This window comes from Rhodnius prolixus, unplaced genomic scaffold, assembly GCF_049639745.1.
Source record: "Rhodnius prolixus isolate KJV_2025 unplaced genomic scaffold, Rpr scaffold_4, whole genome shotgun sequence".
Taxonomy (NCBI): Eukaryota; Metazoa; Arthropoda; class Insecta; order Hemiptera; family Reduviidae; genus Rhodnius; species Rhodnius prolixus.
This window is the reverse complement of record NW_027411614.1, coordinates 11,599,759-11,618,612: the sequence shown is the minus strand read 5'-3', so window position 1 is coordinate 11,618,612 and position 18,854 is coordinate 11,599,759. Positions and strand designations below refer to the sequence as shown.

Below are 18,854 nucleotides of genomic sequence, written 5' to 3'. Positions count from 1 at the left end.
TGCATTAAATGTGAATTAACTAGACTTAGGCTCTGAGGTTGTGCTAAACCAAAGTAGTTGCACTTATTAATTTCTTTCTTTCTGTATATGTATTGTCTAATCTTTGGATTAATCAGGTAGTATTGCTTGTATGTTAGGCTGGGATACACACAGGGACGCCAAGATCCCAGTGGGGAATAGCCCACTTCCCCTCTCCTGTGATGTCTGTCCTAAGACTTGTGCTAAAGAACATGCAAGTCCGTTCGTCCTTCACAATTACAAAGCCATATCATTTTTATCATCAAATGCTGTGAAACATCAAGCAGTTCTAATTAGAAAATTCTGCTCTTAGTCAAGTTTCGACTTTTTGAGGAGTGCGCACAAAATATTATTTAAACTTTTTACGGTTTTTAACGACAATGGATCGAAAAAGTGTTTTTTTGAGGGACGCATTTCTTATTGTAAGTATCTCTTAGTTTCTATTGCTATTGGTACTTAATCAGATGCTTTTTTAGGCCTGAGAAAATGTGTTGCCGACTGAATTCGATATAAAATTAAAAAAAAGAAGACGTTTTACAGTCATCATAATTTAAGACCTTACGTTTCGATAACCAGTTATTTCTAACCGTCCGTTGGTTCCTTCTTTAGTACCTTAATCCCAAACTAATAATCCTTCTTGCTCAGAGACGCGTGCCACAATTCCCCACTTAGTTAGCCTTTCTGGGTAGCTGGTGTTCCTCTAGTTTACTTACACGTCAAACCTCCTAACTCGGGATGTAATTAATTAATTAAAAGAAACATGGAGGCGAAAAATACTAACCACTTTAGAGGCAATTTTTGCTTGAGTGGGTTCTCAATGCTTTGATAATATCGAGGAATTCACATTCGTTCATTTTTAATTTAGTTGAACCAAAATTAATTATTAAAATATCGATTTGTCATATTATTTATGTCCATCGATTCCGCTAGTTTAGCCTATCTGATGGTAATCCTTAATACAAATAATTTATCCTCCATTTCTCGAGAGGTTATTAGTTAATTCGTTTTATTAATTGGTCTCGTAATTAAGAGCTCGAACCAAATAGGTGTGGGTGAGAGTAATAGATAAACATCCATCCGTTTCATGGTAATTTTTTATGAACATTTTTGTAAAATTACTTAAAATGTGTAACATTGTTTACTAATTATTTAAAAATTTCCATGCACAGTTCTTGGCAGACGGCGGATCTTGATGAACCTTATTTAAATATAGTAATCTTTTAAATTTAATTGTAGATATAATTAGATAGAATGCTGAACAAAATTCAAATTTGAAATCTAATTTAAATGTTATCTGGTTTTTCACGAACATTTATCAGTGCTTGTAGCTGACCACGTGTCTGAGTGCGTGGTTTGCGTGAATCGACATCGATTTAGTATCTTGTGTCAAGCCACGCAACGCATGGCCGACCCCATTTCTTTTAAAAAGATGCCCATTTTATAAAGTATTTTTTGTTGGAAAACATTTTTTCTATTTTTATAATTTGTAATGTATTTTGTACTTTAATTATATTTAATTTTTTCACATGATGATCTTTGCTTCATTAATATTGATTTTCATAATTTGATATCGAAGATTCTTGAGCTGTTTTTTGATTATATTATTTCTGAATTTTCAGTTCAGTCCTAAATCTTCTCCTATTTTTTCTGGAGTTTTATGGTGTATTCTAAGTTGGGCTGGATGTGTGCCATCTGTCTTCACTTTTCTGTAGACATAATCATAATAATCTGAACTGTTCGGATTTTTAGTTTGATTTCTACATTTATCTGTGTTAAAGTTAAAGTCTTCCTCAGAACAGATCCGCTCTCGAGACAATCTGCCTATCTAAAAGTCTACTCAATGCTGTAGAGTTGCATAAAAGAGAATATCACATAACTTTCAGTAAATATGTTACAGAAAATACTCCAAAACTCTTTTTTGTCAACATTATCTCTTAGTCAGCCATGTTAGTCGAACTGTGGTGTGCAAGATGCATTAATGCTAAAATGCTATTCGGTTGGTTGTTCTGATGATGAGAAGTGCATTTCTAATTGTTGTAACCATTTTGAATGTATTATTCCGTACATTTAATCATTGGATATTGTTTATTTTTTGCATCGCCCGCCTCAATTCAATAAGGAATAGCCTAGGCTATTAGAAGTTACATTTTATCAATAGATGACTTAATATTTTAAAAACAATAGAAGGTTCCAGTGAGGTCTCATATTTTTTGACCTAATAATTCTTTTAAGCTACTAATTCTTTTGCTCATTCTATAAAGATATTTACTTTGCCTTGCTGCGCGCTTTAAATCTGACCTACCTTCATTAATCAAATTTAAAACCTAAAAGATGGGACACCTAAATTAAAGGAATCAATAAAAATAAATACCTAGTTTTGTTAGGATTAAAATTGCTTTTCTGGGCCATTTTACTTTACAATTCTCGACTTTTAAGTAAAAAGAAATCCACGGCCAAACATTTATGAAAAAGGGGATGTTTTTCTTTTTTCTTTTTGTGAACAAGTTTGTTTCGACAGCAAAGTGCTTTGAAGATGCATAACAAAAGAAAAGTTCACTGGAAAGCGATAGAGCAGGTATGGAATGTGTCGGATCCAGTTGAAGGTGTAAATATTTACACTGTCAGTAGTATTTCTCTGTATTTGTGTTGGTTAATGTTTTTCCATGGTATCTATCGTTGTCTTATTTTAATCCAGCAAAGAAATCAAAATTGCTTCACTATTTTTGTAGTAGAATTTTTGCGAAGTTATTTAAATTTTATGTGCACCTTAATTTGAAGAATTGGGATATGAAAAACTTTGTATTTGGCGCATATTATGCAAAAATTTCATGGTGGTAGACATCCGAGTTACCTGTGGAATCCAAACTGTTGTTCCTCACATCTGCTACTAAATCCTTACGTCTTAAATTTCTAACAGATACTTCGTAAAGGAGCAGGAAATTCTTCATCACAACTTGTGAAGGCTGGGCTTCTTCAAGGAAGCATTCTTGGACCGATTCTATTCATAATATCCACTTCAGACCTTCCAACCACCATCTTCACATCCGCAAAAGACGTTACTAACCTCTCTCCTCATTCAGAGCCAGTTCAATCTACACGCTTCTAACAATTTTTAAATTTTCTAGTGGAGAAAGCTTACAAAAATGGAAAATGAAAGAAAACTTTGCCAAGAACTTACTACATACTTTTGACATTTAGACATGTCATCTTGCTCCAGTTTGCTACAACCTGACTGTACTTTCACTCTCGCCACTGTACAATATTTGGGACTGTACATAAATAGAAGCTTAACAGGAACCCACACACATGCTGTTGAAACTGAATTAAACTGAATGGTCTTAGACTCTGCTCGATTCAGAAAAGTATTTTACCGACTTAACACTACAGTCACAAATTCAACGCCGTAATCAGATGCTCCACAAATACTTCTATATCTTTAACAGAACCATGGCCTCGTAATTTAATGCATTTAGTCAATAATCGACTTACTGGAGAGCCCACCAATGGATGGCAATTCCTTGAGCAGTGGCTGTCGGAGCAATAACATTTACAAATTTCATTGTTATTTAAAAAAAAAAAAAAATTAAATAAAAACCCCCAAATTGCATTTGATGTTCGTAAAAAGACTTAAATATGTTGACTGAACGTTCAATTTTTCTTCTTCGGTGATTGGCTTTTAAGATAAATCCATCCCTTGGAAGTTGTAAAGGTAATTTGGTTGTTGGATCCATTTGGTTAAGCAGTAGTTATGGTATTTGAAACTCCATTGAAAAGTACTTCTCTTAGCCGGCAAAATTAGAATTTCTGTAATTAGACCCATTGCGCAAAACTCTCTAGAATTTAGAAAAAGTAATTCTTATCAAAATTAATAATTAAAAAGCAGTAGTAAGTAGTGGGTTATCTTACATCATCGATTAAATAACTTCACAGTTGTGTACTTAAGATTTAATAATTCACAAGCCTTTCGAGTATTCGCTTCCATCTTTAATGACAACTCTGCTGGATGCTTCTATTTTGTCTGGCGTCCCATCTATATTTTCACTCACTGCCACCTGGCCGTTACAAAGTAACCTACAATTAACTTTGGGATACTGAAGTCTTGTTTACACACTAAGCTTATATGGAATGTCGGTTGAAATGATACCTGTCTGTCTGCCACACTTGTTGACATTGGCTTCTAAGTCCTTTATTTAGTATTTGCCGACAGTTTTTTGTCCAATTCGAGAAGTCACGACTACAGTTTTGTTAAGTCGATTTGTTTAACTTATTTATTTATTGATTGTATTTTGTACTTTATCTTGATAAATAAGATTAGGAAGAGAGGTGTTTAGCAATTACATCCATCCCCCGATTTACACGAAAGATAGGTTCCAGAGAAAACCGTGTAAATCGAAATCGGTGATTTTTATACGTAAAACCGTGTAAATCGAAAATAAACTAAATGTGCATAATTCAGTTATTTATTTCAAAGTAAAATAAAGCTAAATACATCTTAAAAAACATAAAAATAATAATAGTGTACCTATAATTCATTTTACGTGTAGAAACAAGAAATATATGTAAATTAAAAAATTGAACTGAAAATTTCATTATGTACTGCTATTACTTTCATAGACTCTTCGTTTTTTCTTTCTGTTTACTATGATGTCACTTTCATCACTCGATAGTATTTGGTGCAATTCACTTTCGTTGTTAGATGAATAAGAAGCAATTTCAGAACGCTGAACTTTCGTAATGAAATCCGTAATTAACAATTGTGTTTGGTTTTTGGTCAAATCCTCATAGAGCTCCTCATATTGAGTTAAGCATTTATTAATATTTCGCTGAAATAGGAGAGCTCGTTCAAAATGATTACCCAATTTTTGCCCTAATTCAAGTCCTTCACGGATAACTTTTGCTGTGAACGCTACTGGGTCAGACTCCTCTTCATCAGGATCACTATCACGAATATTTCTTGCATTAACCATGTCAACTAAATCATTCTCATCTAGTTCTTTGTCCGCCATTAGTTCTACAACATCTGCTCTCTACAAAATCTTCGAAACATTTCTCCTCCTATTGTATGCGCTATCTCCGTTATCTGAGAATATTCGTGCACCAATGGTAATACGGAATTTCCACCTTTCACCACTTCTGGCCATTCAGCGTTGATGGCTTAATCCCCTTATATGATATGCCAACTTGTTTAACACAATCCAAGATTGTGAATTTTTTCCAAACATCCGAAATCGATAGAGATTCATCATTTTCCATTTGTTCTAAAATGTACTTGAAGGTTCGCTTGATGTACATTGCCTTAAAAGTCGAAATTATCCCTTGATCTAAGGGTTGCAATGTAAACAAATCGAACGGAATTAAAAAATGTGTGGAATTTTTTTTTTAAATTTCATATTTTAAAAACTGTAAAAGTGAAATCGTGTAAATCGAGTACCGTGTAAATCGGGGGGATAGGATTGTGTGTTTTTTTTAAACATTTCTGTAAATAAATTAAAGAATTCTTTCGTAAGTAAAAACTTCTAAATATTTAAGCTGTCATTGATATAAACGATGATTTTGGGGAATTTTAAGGTACGGTCAATTAATTCACAAATTTCTTTTTTCATACGAACGTTTCGGTAAATGTATTACCTTCTTCAGGATCTCTAATATAGATACAAACTGAGTCAAATAAAAATATATACAAAATTTTAAACTTCAGTGTAACATTCCTTTTTTACAGATACAGTGTTAACCCAAAATGATCAATTAACAACGGTCGAAAATCAAAACTATCATTGATAATAAACATTAGTTTAGAAGAAATGATACTTGTCTCTGGCCCGAGCTCTCTCTCCTTTAATTGAATATATATATTTTGGAGCATTGAATTCTAAACCATTAGCACGCCCCTAAATCAATCTGTAACCAGTATAGCTGAGAGCGCACAAACCAAGCTATTTGGTGGACACGTACTGTATTTTGTCCCAGCTAGAGTTATCATTGATGGATATTTCTCTTCAAAATTTCAATTTAGATCAAATTAAAGTTGGCTCTGAACAATAGTATCTCAGTGTGAAACGCATTTCCGGGAGACTGTTCAGGGCAAGGAGAGAAACAATATAGTTAAATAATGAAATTAGGAATATTATAAACTCTATTAGTTCTGTAAAATGTATCTTCATTTAAGCTCTTCATTGTAACATTTATGTAGGCGCGCGAACACGCCTACACCCAGATGCTAAGGTGCCCAAGTGGGCGCTGTAAGAAGTAATAGTAAACAAAAAAAAATAGAGAAAAAAGGGAAGGTACTTAAGGTACTTACCCTTTGGTGCAAGGAACGATGTGCGTGAGGTATGTTGACAAGACGCCGGAGAAGCGATGATAGGGAAAGGAAGCTGTGGAGCGGAAGCGGGTGTATATCTTGTGTAAGTGTGTGTGTGTTGAGCTCTGAGAAAGGTACGCAATATTTGGGCTCAGGCTCAGAGAAGCGTATCGGAAGTGGAAGTGAGGTAAGCGGAAGAGTAAAGGGGAATAGTGCAATAATGCACTAGATGCGGTTGAGGGAAGATTAATAGTGCAATAGATGCGTGTAGATGCGGATGATGCGGACTGCTAGGTGTCAGCGGCAGTGAAGCGTAGCGGGTTGATATGCGTTTAGAAGAACACCAAAAGCAGACAGCAAAAGCGTATGATGCAATGCCTAGCAGGGAACTGCATAGACTCGAAAGGTGACCACATGGTCCAAAAGGAAGTAGTGGGGCAAAGGGTCTAGAATATAGACACACAAATAAAGGAAATAGAAGCTATAGGTAGTGACGCATTTGGCATAAGAAACGGAAACAGGTTGAGATAGATAGAAAGTTTAAGAGGATAAAACGGTGTAAAATAATAACATAATAATAAGTGATAAGAAATGTGTAGAAAGAAGGAAATTAAGGCGGATGCGTACATTAGTACGCGCGCGGCCGTGAAGCTGACCCGCGAGAGTCGGAAGCTAGCCAAACTGGCCGAACGTCCTCGGTCACGACCGAACAATTTACTTCTTTAAAAAATTCTTATAAACCTAAACTTTTAGGCGAACATTAAAGACACCTAATCTGTAAGTTCAGACAATATATACCTGGATTTAGAATTGATTACAAAATATTAATGCTTTATTTTATAAAAAAATAATTGTACTTACATTAGACCTCAGTAAAGACTACATACTTGTGAGTATAACGACCTTAAGCAGCAGTGCAGGTATAAGGTTACTGCAGAGCTATGACAGTCCAAACGATAAGAGGATAAGCTATTAACTGATATGTGAAGATAGCCTGCCTGACAGCTGTCTTGGAAGGATATTCCAAGTGTCTAACCACAGATAGATAATGTGATTCTTCTTTCTCAGATATTATATTTTCTGATCAAAAAAAACTTATTATATTATTGTCACATAGTATTGAATGATATTGAACTTGTCATAATGAGTTAATGCGAGCTAATGGGTGTAGAGAATGGTTAAAAGGAATTCAAGACCATGTTAACTAACTGCCTATACATGTACATACATGCTTAAAAAGATGTCACTCTTATTTATCTAATCAGAATTCGGTGGTCAAAATATACTAAGATTTTTGTGGGCAGTCATTCCGAGGAGGTATCAAGCATTATGATGTACTATGACCTATGGGTGTACTTGGGAAGCGTTTAAGGAAGGTTATTTATTACTTTTCTTATTAAGAAACCTTAAACGCTGCAGGGGCAAAGTTTCCTGGTAACTAAGTTCTCGTTGGATTTCCTGCCAGCCATTTTTTTTTTGCTAATTCGTCTGTTCACTAAGTTGCATTTTGCTAATTTAGCGCTTTTATCGTATCAGCACATAAATGAGCGATTTTCCCAGCGTCTGTACCCCACATGAGTGTGTGTCTCATTGTGTGTGACCCTTCGTGAAGATAATTGAACTAATATCGCTACCTATTATCGCAGAGTTTATGAGCGTTTTTACTATTAGAAGGCGTTGAAGAAAGTCTTTACCACTTTTATTGTATTTGTCCAGTCTATAACATGTTCCGTAATAAAGTCATACCATTATTTGCTCTTTTAACTAACACAAGTTTTGGCTCTGCCTTTGTCACATGCTCTCCAAAATTCTACCCACAGTCTCTGTATCTACACATTATTTTGTCTCAAACTAAAATCATTTTTATTGTAATCTATTTCTTTTTGTAATATTTACTAAAGTAAAAAAAGCAAAGTAAAGTAATCGCCTATTTTTTCAGGCTGGACTTAACGTCCAACTACCAAATTAGGTGTCGTGGACGGAGCCGACTAGCAAACATCCTTTACTGTAAATTTCTTTTATTAACCATAAAATAAAATCCAAGGCCTATGACCAAGAATCGAACCCAGTACCACAATACATATTAGCTTTACTGGGCGGTCTCGCCTCTAACCGCTCGGCTACCGTGGCGCCTACAATATTTATTAATCTAATAACAGTTTCAAATTTCAAATTTGGTTGTTATACTAATGTAATGCTATTATTATTGTATACTTTTGTATTATTCCCAAACTCCTTTGTATGGGGCAAGGCCCCCCCGGCTGCAATAAAAATAAATAAAATTAGGAGGCGTTCAATCCACTTCTGTAAATAAAATCATCGGGTCATCGGAATACCTAATTCTCTAAATTGCCTAGGAGGTAACCATGAGACTGTCATAGAAATCGTACCAAGGATATCTTTCAGAAGTAAATTATTACATGTGATAAACATAGAATCTTACACTGTCAATTCGTGAATTTAAATTCCGCGAGGTTGGTTTTTAGACACAAAAGTATAATTTAATTTTCGAAAAGCCGGCCTAAAGTAAGTTCTGCTCTTCAGTGAACAATTTCAAGACTTCAACCCTCCCCAAAATACTTAGTATATCATCCCAACTTTCGTAAAAGCTTCTCAGCCAAGTCACATTTTAGGGGTCGGACTTAAATTTATTCATAATTATTAAAAGCCCCTTCCCGCCAAATAAAAAAAAAAAGCAGGAAGAAATAAAAATAACATGTTACGAAGTAACCAAGCTGGACTTAATTAGAGGTAGAGAAGACTTAAGGTAAAGGATTTGATAATTACATTAGCCCAATTAACGAGAGCTGCCTGCTATATTAGTGCAACGGGCGGAATTTCAGCACTAGTAGCAGACTTTAATTCTGTTTATGTAGGATGAAGAAATTAGCCCGGGCGCTATATTCAATGGCGTCCCCAAACTACTCCTTCTTTACTATTTACTTTTATATATTTCTATTTACATAATCATTCTTCATTAATTTAACCAAGAATTATTATAAAAAGTGGTAAATTCAAGCAAATCATCTCTTTGCAGGAATAATTAGCTGTAGCTAAGCAAAAAATAATGTTTTCTATAATTAGGATTTAATTTTTAAACGAATATACGTATAAATTGTACAAAAATTTCAAGTAATTAAGGGAGAGGTTTAGTTTAGTTAGTAGCGTAGTGTACTAGTAAGCTGGAGGTTCTGAGTTCAAATCTGGGCGTACTAACCATAGATTTTTTTCTCTTCCATAAAACATTAAACCTTCTTGCAGCTCATCTGCCTGTTGATGGACAGTGTTATGGCTATAATGAGAGAATGCATTGCGGCAGCGCTCTGGGCGGGATTCATTGATTACAGGTTTTTTTGATGTCCCCCTTTAACTAAGAAAGAAAAAGTATTACAATGTTAAGCGTATGCCATTCTTAGCTCCACTTCAGTTTCCTTTGCTTTCACTTCTTGTACTTTGCCCTTTCTCAATTTTTCCTTTTCTTTATTTACTCCTTTAGCCTTTCTTTTCAAGGTCTTACTTGATAGGTGCGACTTTTGAGCGTTTTCCACTTGTAAAGAGGATAATAGGTACTCATTTTATCCATTACTCTAATACCGCTCCTTCTTTTGCAGTTACTTTTTTGACACTCCTTAACTTTTTCTCTTTACTCTCCTTTTTTTCAAGCGAGGAACATTTGCTACCCTATTTCTCCTTAAAAAAAACTCTAGTCAAACCAACTTTATTTTCTATTTTTTGTCATTTATTAATTAATTTGAAAGGTAGAATATATGATAAAAATAAACGTAATTTTAGTGCCTCCTAGAAGTAAGTAAGTAAAGTTATCGCCTATTTTTTTAGGCGGGGCTTAACGTCCAAACTACCAATTAGATGTCGTGGACGGAGGCGACTAGCAAGCATACTTTACTTTGAAATTCTTTTATTAACCATTAAATAAAATCTAAGGCCTAAGACCGGGGAATCGAACCCAGTTCTACAATACATATTAGCTTTACTGGTCGGCATATTAGCTCGGCTACCGTGGCGACTGCTTCCTAGAAGTATACCTTTTTATATATTTTGAGGGGAGTCAGATTAAGGAAACAATAAATATATCCAATAAGTCTCTTTAGGTGTATAATATTGCTCATTTTTGTCACATTCTCAAGCTAGTGAGTGATAGTAGGGTCGATGAAATTTTCAATTTGAAAATTTTGAATGATCTCAACCAGTAGAATATTTGTCTCCAACAATTGCAGCTAATAATTGCGGAAAAAGAAAATACTGTTAAAATATTAAGATGCATTGTTGGTGTGGAACTGGGTTCGATTCCCGTTTTGAAAATTTGACTCACCTCTACATAAATAAATCTACTCCCTTTAAGCGCTCTCACATTAGAAAAAGAATGTAAAATTTTTACTAATAAATAATGAAGAAACTCCATAGTGTATCTTTTTCGCTGTTAGAGAAACGGCGGACATACTTTTCTCTTAATAACACCGCAGAGACATCATAAATGTTAGGCCATTTTTTTTGTACCACTGTTTATGTTGTTTATGCTTTCTTTTCTGCATGGTTGATTCATTGCAGTTTTTTTTAAACATTTATCCACGTGGTATTTTGCAATAGACAGAACGAAGAGCTTAGCAAATAAATAAGAAAGATAATTCGAGAGAATAAAACAAAACTGCTTTTTATTCATATAGGAATAAATCATAGAAGGTGATTCGCCCTCAGAGGATTCATTGATACCGTTTATCTCTTCTTCTTTTACATTGTTCAACTTGGTGTTTTCATTTCACTAAAACTTTTTTTTTTGTTCGTTACGAAGAAAGTTGAAAACAGAACAAAAAAAAATGGTAATAAAAATTTGAAGAGTTCGTGCTGAGATTCCATTTGTAAGGGCAATTGTTTTCGTTCTTTGCCCTAGCTCGGCGAGAGTGTAGAAGGAGAAATAGAAGGAAAGAAAGAGGGGGCAGTGACATTGAGTAAGTGGAAGGTGACATCGAGTGAAATGAAAGTCGGTGGAGCAGCTCATGAAAGTAAAAACAGATGTTAAACGGGACGACTAGAGCGTCGCCGCCGCCTTCTTTGCTGGTTGTATAGTGGAGGCCTTGCTCTCCAGTAAGAAGCTCTCTCTAATAACTGTGCTACTCTCTCGTGTCCATAAATAAATGATCAACTGTGTGAAAGAAGGACACCCATAGATAACATCAAGAGTTGAGTGAGACCAAATGTTCATTGAAAATAAAAAAAAAAACGTTTTCATTCATTATGCACTCTGTTCATTTAGCTAAATGAACGTTACGCGGGGGAAAAGCTAGTAAAGAATCGATAAATGTAAACTTTAGACATTTCATTAATTTTTCTGCAAGAATTAATTTATTCAACCAAATAGATTTGTAACTACTAATTGTACGGATGGAGACATTTCTGAGTTTTAATTGGAAGTACTACAAAATATGGATGTAACGTGATCAATCCGTGATTGAGTCCAGATCTGGTGTGATGAACGCTGACCTTGTTTCCCCAATTTTGTCAAACTTTTTTTGTTTTGCCTTTTTTTGGGGCATTGGCTTTCCCCATACAGCCAGCATCGTCTAGGTGCTTATCACTAGAATATCACTCACTCTCCATTCTTACTTATAAATACAGTCGCTTCACACATTCATCCCTCTACTATATACAACTATTTACATAAACTGCAGCTAATGGATAGATCACTACTCCTATATTCCTGCCATCCTTATAGTTTAACCGAAATTAAAATCACGTATTCCTTCTCTAATCATTTTCTTCCATTCATTCTAATCATCTCAAACTTTTAAATACATTCATATTTCTTTGCTAGCTCAGCTACAGACTTAAGCACATAGATGTTGTTGGAGAATATTATGTCTTCGTAGCGAAATGGTGCATCTAAATACATTCGTTTCCTTTCTAGTACATAACGTGGACATATCATTATTATATGTTTGAAATCCTCCTCCTCATTGCAATCTATGCAAAGAGGAGAGGACCTTTTGTTGATCCTGTGAAGATAATATCTACACACCGCGTGATTCTTTGTCAAACTTGGAATTAGTACTGAAGATATTGTTGATTTTAATGTTGTACTAGTTCAGTGCACTAAAATTTTACTAAAACAATCCAGTACTCAATAGAGACGGTACAGGCACTTGTCCAAGAGCCGGGATTTTAACCTCACGCTTCTTCATCAGGTTGAGATTTGAGCAAAGTGATACTTTCTTCATCACATCTGGAAATGATGTTTGGGGAAAAGGAAGAGATCTTACGGGGCTACGAAGCAAGATATCCTACAGTTTTGCTCCCACTCACTTTCCAACATCCTGTCTAGTCTTAATCCAAGTGGTTATGTTGAACCGGGCTGGTGGAATGGTCCAGGAAGTGAATTGCTTAGGGGCTGGTTATACCAATCTGCTGGTCTTTGGTTCCGGAAATTTTCCTGAGTATCCTGAGAGTTTACTAGGGTTGGATGAGGTATATCCTTCTTAGTACACTCCTAACCTTTTGATTTGGAACAAAGATTAAAATTTCCGGGTGGGTTTTGGAATATCAGGGGTATATTATACCCAACTGTCCCCTCCTCTTTCTTCCTGAATGATCTAGGAGATCATCCTTAGAACATCTGAGAAGCTAAGAAGTGTTGCGTGCGTTAAAGACATCTCTTCGAGACTTAGTCCATTCAGAGAGCAACTGATGAACACTCTAGACCTTGATGGTACCTGCAAATTCTGTAAGAAGTTGGAGAAGAAACTCCAATATGCCCCAGAACTTCTTTCTGTGTATTACGCCACTCTGACCGTTCATTATGTTACTAAAAAAAGGGGAATTCAGCTCCTAAATCACGTAAATAAGTTGATATTTAAAAGTGAAAGCATTTTTTTTGCAAATTTCGCTTAACTATTCATGCTTGATGTGGGAAGATAATTTGACTTATGCGCCTCATTACTAAGCAGCTAAACTAAGTAGTGTGACGCAATCATATTTCCAACCCAAGAAATTCTCTCTCTCCATCCCCTCCACGAAAACACTTAACATCAAGACTATTACTTCAGCACTTAACAGAAAGACTATGCGCGGCAGTTTTTTCTATTTTCCCTCTCAACTTCCTCAAATCTTAAACGAGTCACTCAGTTTTTTTTTTCTTTTTAATGCTTACCAATTTTATTTTTAATCTTCGTCTATTTTAAAATATTGTCTTTTAAGAATTAATGACCTCATTATCAGTATAATCTCGAATTCCTAAAAGATATTCCAAGATGAATTTGAAAAATAAATTTGAAATTGATGAATTTTATAATAAGAGACATCTCTCCTCATTAGAACAGTGGTTCAAGAGATGGGCTATTAAACTTAATGAAACCAAGTCTCAAAATATCACCTTCACTCTTCGTCGCATTACTCTTCCTCCAGTCTTCTATAACCTAACACCTCTACCAGTAGTGAACGTTGCCCGCTACCTTGGGCTTTACTTAGACCGAAGACTTTCTTGGAACCCCCACACTAGACTTAAAAGAACAGAACTGAACAGACGCTATGGACTACTTAAAAGACTCTTAGACGACAGATCAAAACTCTCACTGTACAACAAAAGACTAATTTATACTCCTATTTTAAATCCCATCTGGGCGTATGGAATAGAGCTGTGGGGTTCAACCAAACGTTCCAATCTCCAAAGGATTCCAATCTCTACAATCTAAAATATTTCGAACAATTGTACACGCTCCTTTTTATGTCTCCAACCTGACTATACACACTGACCTTAACATACCTTTTGTCACACAAGTTGCTTAAACACGATTCAAAAAACTCCACTTCAACCTGAAATCTCATATAAATCCTCTGGCTAAAAATCATCCTTCTAGGACTCTTCCTGACAACCAGACAAGACACCTTAAGGGACAGTGGCCTCGTGATCTCCTCTCAAGTGAAGACAGCGACTAATAGCCTAATATTTTAGAGTGTTACCACTGGGTAACTTCTCCACTCGTATACCTCTGTAATTCATAGTTCTGTTATCATTGTTACTTATAGCGCCAACGCGCTGATTGTAGCAAAAATAAACGCCCCCCCCCCCCAAAAAAAAATAATAAGAGATTAGATATATGGTTAGTCCAGAAGGAAAGCCTCGAGTTCGAGTCCAGCTTGGTAGTTGATGGATTTTTTTGTCTTCCTAAGGGCTTTTTACAGTACACCAGAGAACAGTGAACAGTAGTGGGCATTGCACGAACAAGGCTGTGGACGCGATTGAGCCCAGAAGTTAACTTTAACAATAAACTCCAGTAAAAATTAATTTCTAATTCCAGGATATGCTACAAGAAAGAAGGAAGATAATAATTTCAGCATCTCAAGAAGTACCTGGCCAATGAGCTGGAACTTTTTATGAATGTATGATTCAATTGCTTGACTATAATTCGTATAGTTTAATCCTGTTCCCAAACTACTGTGAACGACGTAAAAACCGTTCAAACATAGCTGCATCTTTTTTGTCCAAACATTTGTTGTAAAAATCCATTTTGCCCAAAGCTTATCTCATATTTTATTCTTGATGTCCTTTACTTCCTTCCTGTACAGTGCCAGCTGCCAAAATACCTTCAAATACACACCTTCAATTGTCCTATTAGCCAGTACCGCATCTGTCTACCGATTTGATGTTTTCATCCGTGTGACATTTAGGTCGTTCGTCACTTGACTGATGTGAAAATAAAAAATATGTCCATATTTAAATTCAGCCATCTATTTCTTCTAATTCATCTCTCATATTTGAAGAAATTGAAGGAGCGGACTACTTATAAAACTGAAATGTTTTTTAAACACTCTTATCTCAATTAGTTATGTACTGGAATTGAATTAGCCTCACCTTCAACCTTAAACCCATTAAGGTATTAAGGAACTAAAAGGGTTCACCCTTCTTTTTTTAAATCTTCTGCTGTCTTATTAGTTTGCTTTTAGGCTTTACTGCCCATGTAGGTGTTATTTGTCATTTTCTTTGACAAAGAGTATACTTACAACAGTCAGTGTACTTTATATTGTCCAAAATTGGTCGCACAATAAATATTTAAAACGCATCTGTTCATCGACAATATATTTTTAGGAACATGTTCTAATTACCTGGGCAGGCTTTAAGCTTTTTCATCTTTTTTAATTTTAATTCTTCGCATCGTTCTTTTTGGTAAAGGAATTGGACCAGAGTCCAGGCTGTCTATACTGGAAGTTAATAAACACAGAGTAGACGGACTTAACCAAACTTTAAGTGGTACTTCCGTTAGAGGGATTGTAAGCGATTAGTTACAGTATGGTCTTCTGATAGGACTATACTGAAATGAACATAATACAATATTTCAGCTTGTGGCGAATTTTTTGTTTATGAACTGGAATATTCGCACATACCAACAGACCAACTTATTTATCGCTTTCTATTGGTCTTAAAGAGGATGCCGAAGATTTTACTCGAATAGAAGAAAATTAGGAAACTCATTGATCTTCACAACTGGTTTTCTCTTTAACCTTTCCTCATCATTGCAACTTTTTGGTCTCAGTTTTTCTTGTCATGAACAAAGAACTCCTTTCAACTTAACTTTTCCACCATTTCCTTTTTGTATCATTCACCTTCTCCTGCTGTTTGATATAGTGAGAGGCCGTTGTAACTGAGAACGCGCACGCCGGTGTGTCTGTATGGCGATATTTCCACTAAACCCAGCCTTGCCTCGGTCGTTTGTTCGTTGCACACACACTACGTTATTTTATTTGTAAACTTTCAGTTCAGTTATTTCAACTAAAAAAGAAGTGATACGAACGAGACAGTACTTTGCCTTAACTCTACAATACCGGAAATACTAACTTGTTTACTTTATCAAACTTCCAGATCTGAAACATACTTAATTCTTTTTTTAACATGATCGAGATTGTAAAGCTTCATTAAAATGACACTGTACTTTCAACTCTGTACAAAATGCCCTAAAATTCTTTTCTAAAATAAATTTACATTCAAAAGTTTTATTTCTATGTGTTTATATTATAGCTTATTACGTTAAGAAATTTAGGGAAAATAGTGGAAGCCATTTTGGAAACAGTCCGAATAAGGATAGTTTCTATACCAACTATTTCGGTTACCAGATTTTTCTTCAAAATCATCATCTTTATCAACATCTTGTTTCATCTATTCTTCTTTTTATCAAATACAGTTCGCTGATCTGTAAATGCCGCCGTCATACCCGTAATAGTTATTATTTTAGCATTTTATGTACCTCAATTTAAATTTTTGTCTAGTTTAACAAAGACAGTGTCTTCCTAAGATTTCATTTCCTTGGATCTCTCCATCATACTGTGGGTATCAATAGGCAGCAATGTCTTCAACGAGAATAAACGCAGCCATTAAGAAAGAGCCTGCGTTCACAAAACTTTTACGACTTCAACATTTTTTGGTTTTCAGTTTTGGTATCGATTATCTCTCCAGTTATACCACAAAGTCAGTATCTGTCCTTTAAAATCTCATTATACCCATTCTTTCTCACATTCTTGTCCATTACATTACGTTGACGTCACCGCATTCCTTTTCAATGATATCCAAATGCTTGGTGATGCCTGGTGCACTTTAAAGAGATAAAAGTGTTCTAGCATTGAGATGCGCTTCTATGTTTTTCTGTGTTTGTATTTAGTAATTAATAATTACCCTATTTATGCTTCTGCCATTGGAATTGTATTGAATCACAGCATCCGCTTCCTTTCAACACATGATTTATGTCTGTTCTTTTGTTGCAGGTACTGAATGCAGTTGCTTAAATGATGTAATTCTTGATGCAACAAAACTAGTAAGTCTTTTTTTCGAAAGATTAACCTTTTTTTGGTAAATTTAGGATTTAGTATTAAACTGCAAATTATGAAATAAACTTTAGTGGAATCTTATTCTCATTTGATAATTTCTAATGCAAAAATAATATCCACTTCTCCAAATTTTGAGTTCAACATAAAAATGGCGAAGTGGTTAGGGCACTGAGTTTTCGGATACGAATCCAGCCTAATGGCCCTTAGATTTTCTCTTCCTAGGAGCTTCTTACAGCTCACTGTCCGGTGATGGACAGTGTTGTCTGTAACGAGGAAATCCGGTGATCGGCATTTCATTTAATGCAGTTCCTGACCGCCAATGACCTCAGGCGCTAACGCGCCTTAAATTAAAAAAAAAAAAAGGATTTTTTTGGGTAACAGCTTTTTCGGGAATCCCTATATCCAAGGAGGAATTACCGTCGGAGAAATTATTGTAATAATCCTTGTTTCATTAATATTACGGATTGTTATATTAGCAAAAAAACGTTATGTAAATAATATCGATCAAACTCGATACGTTTATTATACAATTTATTCAACCTTTCATCATAGAAAGGTTTTTAATGCAGTCTAAAAATTGAAGTGAAAGTTAGTTTATTATGTCATAATACAACGCCCAGCTAGAAATGTAAATTGTGTGGGAATGCAGAGACACTAGGATATGCATGTAACTGCAGGAGACAAAAGTCCTTGTGGGTTGTTGCATTATCCTATATTCCCAGCACGATCATCTTATTGTGAGAATAAGGAATCTAAAGAGAGCTCTTGTTAGCCCACTTCCAACTCCCTTCTCTTCCAACAGGAACGTGGACTAAATTAACAATATTCATGTTTTTCAACTATAACAAACACTTACTTATGTTTTGTAAACACCTCTTGTTGTTACATACATAATAACTAACACATGGGTGAGACGGTTTATGGATGAGAAGGAGGGAGTAGAATAAGTTAGAATGTTAACTCAAAACATTGAACTGTCCTATACCAAATGAACAACCTACCTTAAATAACATCCGCAAACTGTTGCAAGTCTAATGAGTTCACTCCACACTATAGTTTTGCTCCTCCGTACCATTTAGTTTACATAAAGTTTTAGGCTAAATTCATTTTACCCATATTATAATTATTTTTATGTAAATTTTTGCGGAATTTCAAATATGTAAATTTTTAGCTCGAAATAAAAACTTATCTTTGTTTTTTCTGTTTTCATTTAAATTTACATCTTGTTTACAACATTTAGCAGAAGTTTTGGCCTCATTAGCAATCTTAGTCAGTTTATTTCTGTTTTTATAAAAATCCCGTGATGTTTGGTTTGTCAAGAATTTGTTTTTCTCTTTTCCTAAACACTTTTTTCTTCTTTTTTTGTCAAGTTATTGTTTTTTTTAACAAAACTTTGAACCTGTATCGATAGAGTGTTGAGGTGTCTTTAATGGCAGTTCTGGGGAAGCCGAAAATAACTCTCATTAAAGTCTCTAAATGACCAAATTACTATTAATTAATCCATATTAATTTGGATTAATTAATAATTTATGGACTAATTAATAGTAATCCATATTAATATTAATATGGATTATCATATGTAAGTAAAATTCCATCTTCGAAGATATCAGCTGAATAAATATGCCATTTTACAAATATAATGGTTTACAGTTCTTACGAAAAAATTGTTATAGACTAATAGTTTGTCTAATTATACCAATCTTCCATTATT

General features: G+C 34.8%; 1 protein-coding gene across 10 annotated transcripts in view; it reads left to right on the top strand.

The window, feature by feature from the left end:
- caps (capricious) overlaps positions 1 to 18,854 on the top strand; it is an 810,649-nt gene that overhangs the window by 564,524 nt on the left and 227,271 nt on the right. For 2 of the 10 annotated variants that reach the window (XM_074132380.1, XM_074132379.1), the window contains exon 6: positions 17,081 to 17,130. The exons of the other annotated variants lie outside the window; for them this stretch is intronic. The gene's annotated coding sequence lies outside the window, so the exon portion shown is untranslated. The remainder of the gene's footprint in view (positions 1 to 17,080; positions 17,131 to 18,854) is intronic. 10 annotated transcript variants of the gene reach the window in all.